At 42.7% G+C, this 7,163-nt stretch overlaps 1 long non-coding RNA gene across 1 annotated transcript; it reads right to left on the minus strand.

The window, feature by feature from the left end:
- Positions 1–307: 307 nt before the first annotated feature.
- Positions 308–6,474, minus strand: LOC109502368. Its single transcript, XR_002160933.3, has 2 exons — positions 6,262–6,474; positions 308–1,197 (listed from the first exon to the last, which is right to left on the minus strand). It is a non-coding gene; the product is annotated as an uncharacterized LOC109502368 (long non-coding RNA).
- Between the last annotated feature and the right edge of the window lie 689 nt (positions 6,475–7,163).

A 7,163-nucleotide genomic window follows, 5' to 3' on the forward strand; every position in this document is an offset into this window, starting at 1 on the left:
CCTGACTCAAGGGCAGCCAATCCTCGAGTCAGCAACCTATCACATGACCTGTGGCTTGGTTCAAAAGGATGAGCTAGAGTAGTCAGGATTTCTATTGAGAATTTGAGGTAAGACAAGAACAAATTTGCTTGATCTGCCTAGCCAGGAGTAAGTCTCTTCTGAGTGACCACAATACTTCATACCTCCTTACAGTAATGTCTCAGGGAGAAAAATGGTGTCTTGCATTGTATTCCCAAAGTTTGGTTCAATGCCTGGTGCATGGAACAGACTCGGTAAATATGTAGTGAGTCCATAAACTCAAGCAAGAAAAATTCACATTTCTTTATTACCTCAGTGCAATTTAAATCTGGCTCTGACCCTTATTTCAGTAGGCTGCCAGGATTTTTTTTTTAATTGCACACTTTTCATGTAATTTTTATTCCCTTTTTCTACATGAAAAAGCAGAGGTGCAGAGAGTTTAGGTAATTTGCTTGAGGTCACAGTTGTAATAAGTGACAGATCTCAGCTAAAACATAGTAAGTCAAGTCCTTGCTTTTCATCACTACCTCTCAGATTTCATCTCCATCATTGTGATGTACCGATGAATGAATAAAATGCTCTGTGGACCTAAGACACCTTGCCACCATCAGTTGGTCCCTCTCTTTCTCATGTTTCTTCAGCACTTATTTCATTCATATTTAATCTATCCACACCTTTTGCAGAGAACTTCCTGCAGTGTAATAATTAGAGCTAACAATGGGTACTTGCCTTATGCTACCTTCTGTCCCAGGGAATATAAGAGAAAAATTGACTAAATATGGTTGAAAATTTCATATTTTGAAATACTAATTCAAGGTGCTGTTAGTTCAAGAAGGCATTATTTTTTAAAGCCCAGATGCTTTCCTCCTTTTGAAAAATTTAACTTCAGAGTAAAATTTTCCAGATCATCAGGTCAAGCCTTTGCTTGCTTTTCTTTGGAAGTTAGAGCTTAAGTTATGGAGTGGTATAGGTTTCAAAGCTCTGGATATTTCCCATTAGATCACGTTAAGTGCGATGTGACATACCTAAGCAATATGTTTATAAAAGTTTTTTTTTTCTTTAAATGGATCTTACTCTTGTCATTCTCTGCTTGGCAATTTGGAAGTTTTTTGTAATACAGCACATTAAAATCACACTGGTAAAGAGTCTTCTGGTCCCAAATGGTGATGTAAGAAGACCCTGGGGGGACAGGAAAAAAAAAAACATGGTTTAAAATGGCAACTAGAATATAAAGGTACCATCCTTAGAACCCCAAAGCCAAGGAGCTGCTAGAACTCTCTCTTGGTCAGAGGGGCTGGCAAGTGCCATGGTTTACATTGCCTTTGACCTTGATAGATGGGAGTAGGGACTGGGCACCATTGCCAGCCTGCTTCCTCAGGATACCTCTTTAGCATATAGCTCTAGCCATCTTGCCAAAGTGACACAGGTGCAAAGAACCCTGAACATGCCAGACCAACACCATTTCAGCTCCAGAGAGCTTTCTAGGGCGTCCCTGGAGTGGAGTGCTCCAGTACCTCCTGGTTCATGCTTGCTTCAACTCCAGCTGCCTCACCAGGGCACCCCCTGTGTAGAGTACCATGGGAACCCCTAGCCATTCCTGGCTCGGTTCCAGTGGTCCTGTTAGGTGCCCCCTGCATGGAACCCCCTGGGGTATCTCACTGCACTTACTTAAGCTTCAGCTCTCCTGCTAAGACACTCTTTCTACTGAAAGCCCTGAGACCACTTCACGCCCACCCCCACTAAAGCTCCAGCTATCCCACCAGGGCAGCCCCACATGGAGTGTCCTAGAACTCCCAGCCCACTCCAGCCACAGCTCCAGCCACCAGGCTTACACAGTCTACACTGGGGATGACCATACACAAGACCATTCATTCAAGGTTATGAGAAGTAGCAGTTCTGCCTAATTCATAGAAACAAACACAGAAAGTCAAGCAAAATGAGGAGACAGAGGAATATATTCCAAAGAACAAGACAAAACCTCAGAAAAGAAAAAGAACTAGATGAAACTGAGATAAGCAATATACCTGATGAAGAGTTTAAAGTAATGATCATAAAGATACTCATTGGGCTGGAGAGAAGAGTGGAAGAACCCAACGAGAACTTCAACAAAGATAAAATATAAAAAAACATCAATCAGAGTTAAAGAATACAATAACTGAAATGAGAAGTACACTAGAGGGAATCAGTAGTAGATTATGGATACAGAAGCATGGATCAGTGATGTGGAAGACAGGGTTGGTGGAAAGTACACAAGCTGAGCAGCAAACGAATAAAAGAATTTTTAAAAATGAGGATGGGTCAGGGATCTCTTGGACAATGTTGAGCAAACAGACATTCATATTATAGGGGTCCCAGAAGGAGAAGAGAAAGAGAAAGGGGCAGAAAACATATTTGAAGACATAATAGCTGAAAACTTCTCTAAGCTGGGGAAGGAAACAGACATCCAGATGAACCCATGGAGGCTCACACCATGACACCCAATAATTAAAGTGTCAAAGGTTAAAGATAAAGAGAGAATTTTAAAACCCAGAACGAGAGAAGTAAACAGTTATGTACAAAGGAACCCCCATGAGATTATCAGCTGATGTCTCAGCAGAAACTTTCCAGTCCAGAAGGGAGTAGCATGATATATTCAACCAAGAATACTCCACCTGGCCAGGCTATCTTTCAGATTTGAAGGAGAAGTTTCCAGACAAAAGTTAAAGGAGTTCATCATCACTAATCTGGCCTTACATGAAATGTAAAGGGACTTCTTTAAGTGGGAAATGAAAGGCCATAATTAGAAGTAAGAAAATTATCAATTAAAAGATGTAAAATACGACAATATATACATAAAATGTGGAGGAGGGTAATAAAGAAAGTTCTTTTAGAATGTGTTCACACTTAAGTGGCCATCACCTTAATATAGATGTAAGCTGTATGCTTAGGATGTTATATAAACCTCATGGTCACTATTAGCCCCAAGCTTATAACAGATACACAGTAAGTAAAGAGAATGAAAGCCAAACATAACACTAGAAAGTCATCAGTCATAAGGAAGAGAGCACGAGAAGAAGAAAGGAACAGAGAAGAACTACAAAAACAACCAGAAAACAATGAACACAATGGCAATAAGTACATACCTGTTAATAATTGCTTTAAATGTAAGTGGTCTAAATGCTCCTAAGAGACACAGGGTGGCAGAATGGATAAAAACCCAAGATCCATTTACATGCTGCCTGTAGGAGACTCACTTCAGATGTAAAGAAACATACAGACTAGAAGAGAAAGGATGGGGAGAGATCTCCCATTCCAGGGGAAATAATAAAATTGCACCGATAAAGTCAGCATGGTGAGTGAGTTATTTTCCTCAGTGTTCCATTAGATGATTATTATTATCCCCTTTTTACTGATGAGGAAACCGAGGCCCAGAGAGGTTGTATAACTTGTCCAAGGTCCAGTAGCTTCAAGCGGCAGGCAGTCAGATTCTAGAGTGTTGTTTTTAAAAATTGAGTTATAATTCACATTCCATGAAATTCACTCTTTCAGAGTGTATAATTCATTGGTTTCCAGTGTGTTCATAAGGTTGTGCAGAGGGTGCAACTGTTACCATTGTCCAATTGGAGAACACCTTCTTTCCCTCTAAAACAACCTGGTAACTACTAGCAGTCTCACTCCATTCCCTCCAGCCCCTAGCAACCACAAATCTACTTTCTGTTTCAATGGATTTGCCTGATCTAAGAATTTCATATAAATAGAATTGTATGATATGTGGCCTTTTGTGTTCTTAGAGCTCTTAACACAAAGCAAATGCCCCTAGACCACAAAATCCTCCAGTATGAAGGCTATTTTGTTCATTTATGTCGCTATGGTGCTCTGAATCCACTTTGCTTTTAAATGAATGATTGAATGCACAAATGAATTATGAAATAAATATATGTAAATGCTAAAAAAAACTCAGAGTCTGATGTTTGCCAAGTTCCCACTATGGGCCTGGCACAATGCTAAGTGCTTTGCAAAGATGACCTCACTTCACTCTTACAAACATCCTCATGAGGTAAGTACTGTAATATGCCCATTTTACATATGGGAAACATAAGGAGGTTAAATAACTTGCTTCAAGTCCTAGATACTGGATGGTGGAGCCAGACTTTGAACTCTTGTTGCTGGTATTTGAGTCTGCATTCCTAAATTGTATGCAAAAGAGAATCCTTTAGAGAGAGGGTCTAACCTCCTCTGTCTGCAGCAAGAAAATGAAGGTCTCGAATGCATTTGCGGCTACTTATGGAGCCTATGCTATGTGCCCAGTCACTGCACTACATTGGAAGCCACATACTACTCAAGAACAAAGGTAAAACAAACAATGGTAATTCCCTGCAACAGGCAGGGGGTCAGATGTATGTGTGCAGTGAGGGCTGAAGGAATGGAGTGCCCAAGGCATCTATATAAGGTGCATAGCCCAGGGCCTGAACCAACCTTTCTGCCCTCTGCTGTTAGCAAAGCACATCTCCATGTGTGAGCTCATGGAGCTCATTGTCACCACCCTCAACACTCTCAACATGCCTGGGATGGGTGCCTCGACATGGTTATTTTCCTGGCCTTTTGGAGCCCAGGTAGAGAATCCTGACCTGGCAATGGCTGTGAACGCTTGGCCTTTGTCTCTCAGGAAAACAGGCAGGCGGCCCTTTGTTCCCCACTGCAGGGCAGGGTGGAGCTGCCAACCAACTCCCTTAGTGTTTCTGGCCTGCTCTGTGGCTTTTCTCTTCTCACAAAGACTGGTGTGTTGGACCTGTTTTTCTAAGTCAGATAGTTATTTGGTTTCCACCTCAGAAGTCAATGCCAGCATTCCGTATAGCAGGCCTCACTGCCACAGGCTGTGGTGTAAGAAGAAAGTGGGTGCCCAGAGCACGGTCAGAGATTACACTCCTCAATTCAGGTGGGTAGAGTCAGGAGTGGCTTCTCACACCCACTGTCTAACATTTGCCAGACTCGGGCTTGGCCAGGAATAGGGCTCTGGTGCCAGGAGAAGCCCAGGCTCCACCAGGCCACACCACCTCCATGAGATGTCACAAACTGGGATGAAGACCAGCCTAGAGCATGCCCCTGATTGTCATGTCTTTCTCCCTTGTTCCCTCTGTAATGGTCCAGCGTGTAGGGCAGGGCAAAATGGGTCATCACACATGCGGGGTCACACCAGGATGTAGCCTCCTAACACCAGGCTAGGTCTAAGAGGCAGAGAAAAATTGCCCCCTGGGGACAGCCGGAGGCTTCCTAACTAATAGAACTATGTTCCATAGCTATGTTGAGAGGGAGGTAGCTGTTCCCAGCTCGAGAACTGATGTAAATATCAGGGCTATAGCTGGCTCCGTTCAGGCCATGGTAGGAAGAGGAATCTTGAGGTCAGAAACTAGGAAGGTCAGAAACAGGTTGGGAAGGAGTCAGGAATGCCCTAGTGGCCTGCAGCCAGTTGAAGATCATGGGGGAAAGGGACAGCTAAAAACCTCAGCATGGGATTGTGAGCATATGCTCAGTGGGATTTCCCTCTGGGTGCATCCTGGATTGAGGGTCCCCAGAGAAGCTCTGTGTTTGTTTCTCCCAGGTACCACAAGGGTGTGACAAGTCTGGAGCCTTTTCTAAAGTTGAAGACTCTAGGACCATGCAAATGGAATGAATTTCAACCCCAAACCCATGAGAAAACTCATATTTATAAAGTCTCAAAGGGGATGGCTTTTTCCATCCACAGACCAGGCCAAGACACAAATGCTACTATCTCTCTGTGGCAATGGGTGCATTTTTTATCCTGGTCCATTATTTTATCATGTCCAGCTTTATGTGTGGTATGGGTATAGGGGGAAGAAGGTTCTCAGATCTAATACCCATCCATGCAGGCCCAAGACTTTCTCCTTTCACCACATGACTGTTAAAATATAAGTCTCTTGGTTACCTAAGATTGGAAGAACTTTCCTGGGGAGCTGTTGCTTCAGCTACTCACTTAACCCTGTTTTTCAGCTTCCTCTTTGTCTTTGCCCCATGAGGATTCTCATACTTTCTGGCAAGTTCTGTTGTGCATTTAAAATGATCTCTGCTATTGTTTGTTGAGCTTTTCTAGATAACTTCTAGGTAGTTGGGAAGTGTTTCAGTTTGCTTAGAATCTGAAGTCCTTTCTGCTTCCACTCTTGTCCCTTCCATTTTAACCTTACAATAGCCAGTGTGGTCTTTCAAACAAACAAACAAACAAACAAACAAACAAACAAAAAACATTACCTTGTTTTTCACTTGTATACAGCCCTTCAGTGGTTTCTCATAGTTTTCTGCCAATTATGATATTGTTTTGTCAGTGTTTTGATATATCCCGCCATTTTTCCCATTTCTCTTCTGCAATCAAGCACCACTTTCCCATGGGAGAAACTCCTCCTATATTCCATATGGCCCTGGGGAGGTCAGGCATGGTGGCCTCCCTTTTCCTTTCTTCACCTCCCACCCCCATTCTAGCTACAGTGGAAGGAATACAGCCCATGTTAAGCCAATCATTGTGACACATCCCCATGAACATAGTGATTGGTCTAATAGGTAGCCATGTGACCTAAGCTGGGCGAATCAGAGTCTTGCCCTGATTTTATATTTTCCAAATGGAGATAGAGGAGTAACTTTCATTTTCTTTTGGACCATTGGGTTGTGAAGATGTAGGCCTGGTGAATATCAGTTACTATTTTCCTACAGGATTGACAGAATTTGTCAGTGCAGGAGAAAATTAGGCCTACTTAATAAGAAATGCAGAAACAAACAGAGACAATTAGTTGAAAAGAAAGTCTTTTTTTTTTAATTTATTTATTTTTTGAGAGAGAGAGAGACAGAGTGCAAGTAGGGGAGGGGCAGAGAGAAAGGGAGACACAGAATCCGAAGCAGGCTCCAGGCTCTGGGCTGTCAGCATACAGCCCAATGCAGGGCTCCAACTCATGGTCTATGAGATCATGACCTGACTTGAAGTTAAATGCTTAACTGACTGAGCCCCCCCCCGCCCCCCAGGTTCCCTGAAAATAAAGTCTTAATGATACTATTTGAGCTCCTGGATTCAGTCCTACCTGATGCTTTAACTCCAGACTTCCCAACTTAACGAACCAATAAATTGCCTTTTCACTTAAATTAGTTTGCGTTGGGTCTTTGTC

The sequence above is a fragment of the Felis catus genome, chromosome C1, assembly GCF_018350175.1.
Source record: "Felis catus isolate Fca126 chromosome C1, F.catus_Fca126_mat1.0, whole genome shotgun sequence".
Lineage (NCBI taxonomy): Eukaryota > Metazoa > Chordata > Mammalia > Carnivora > Felidae > Felis > Felis catus.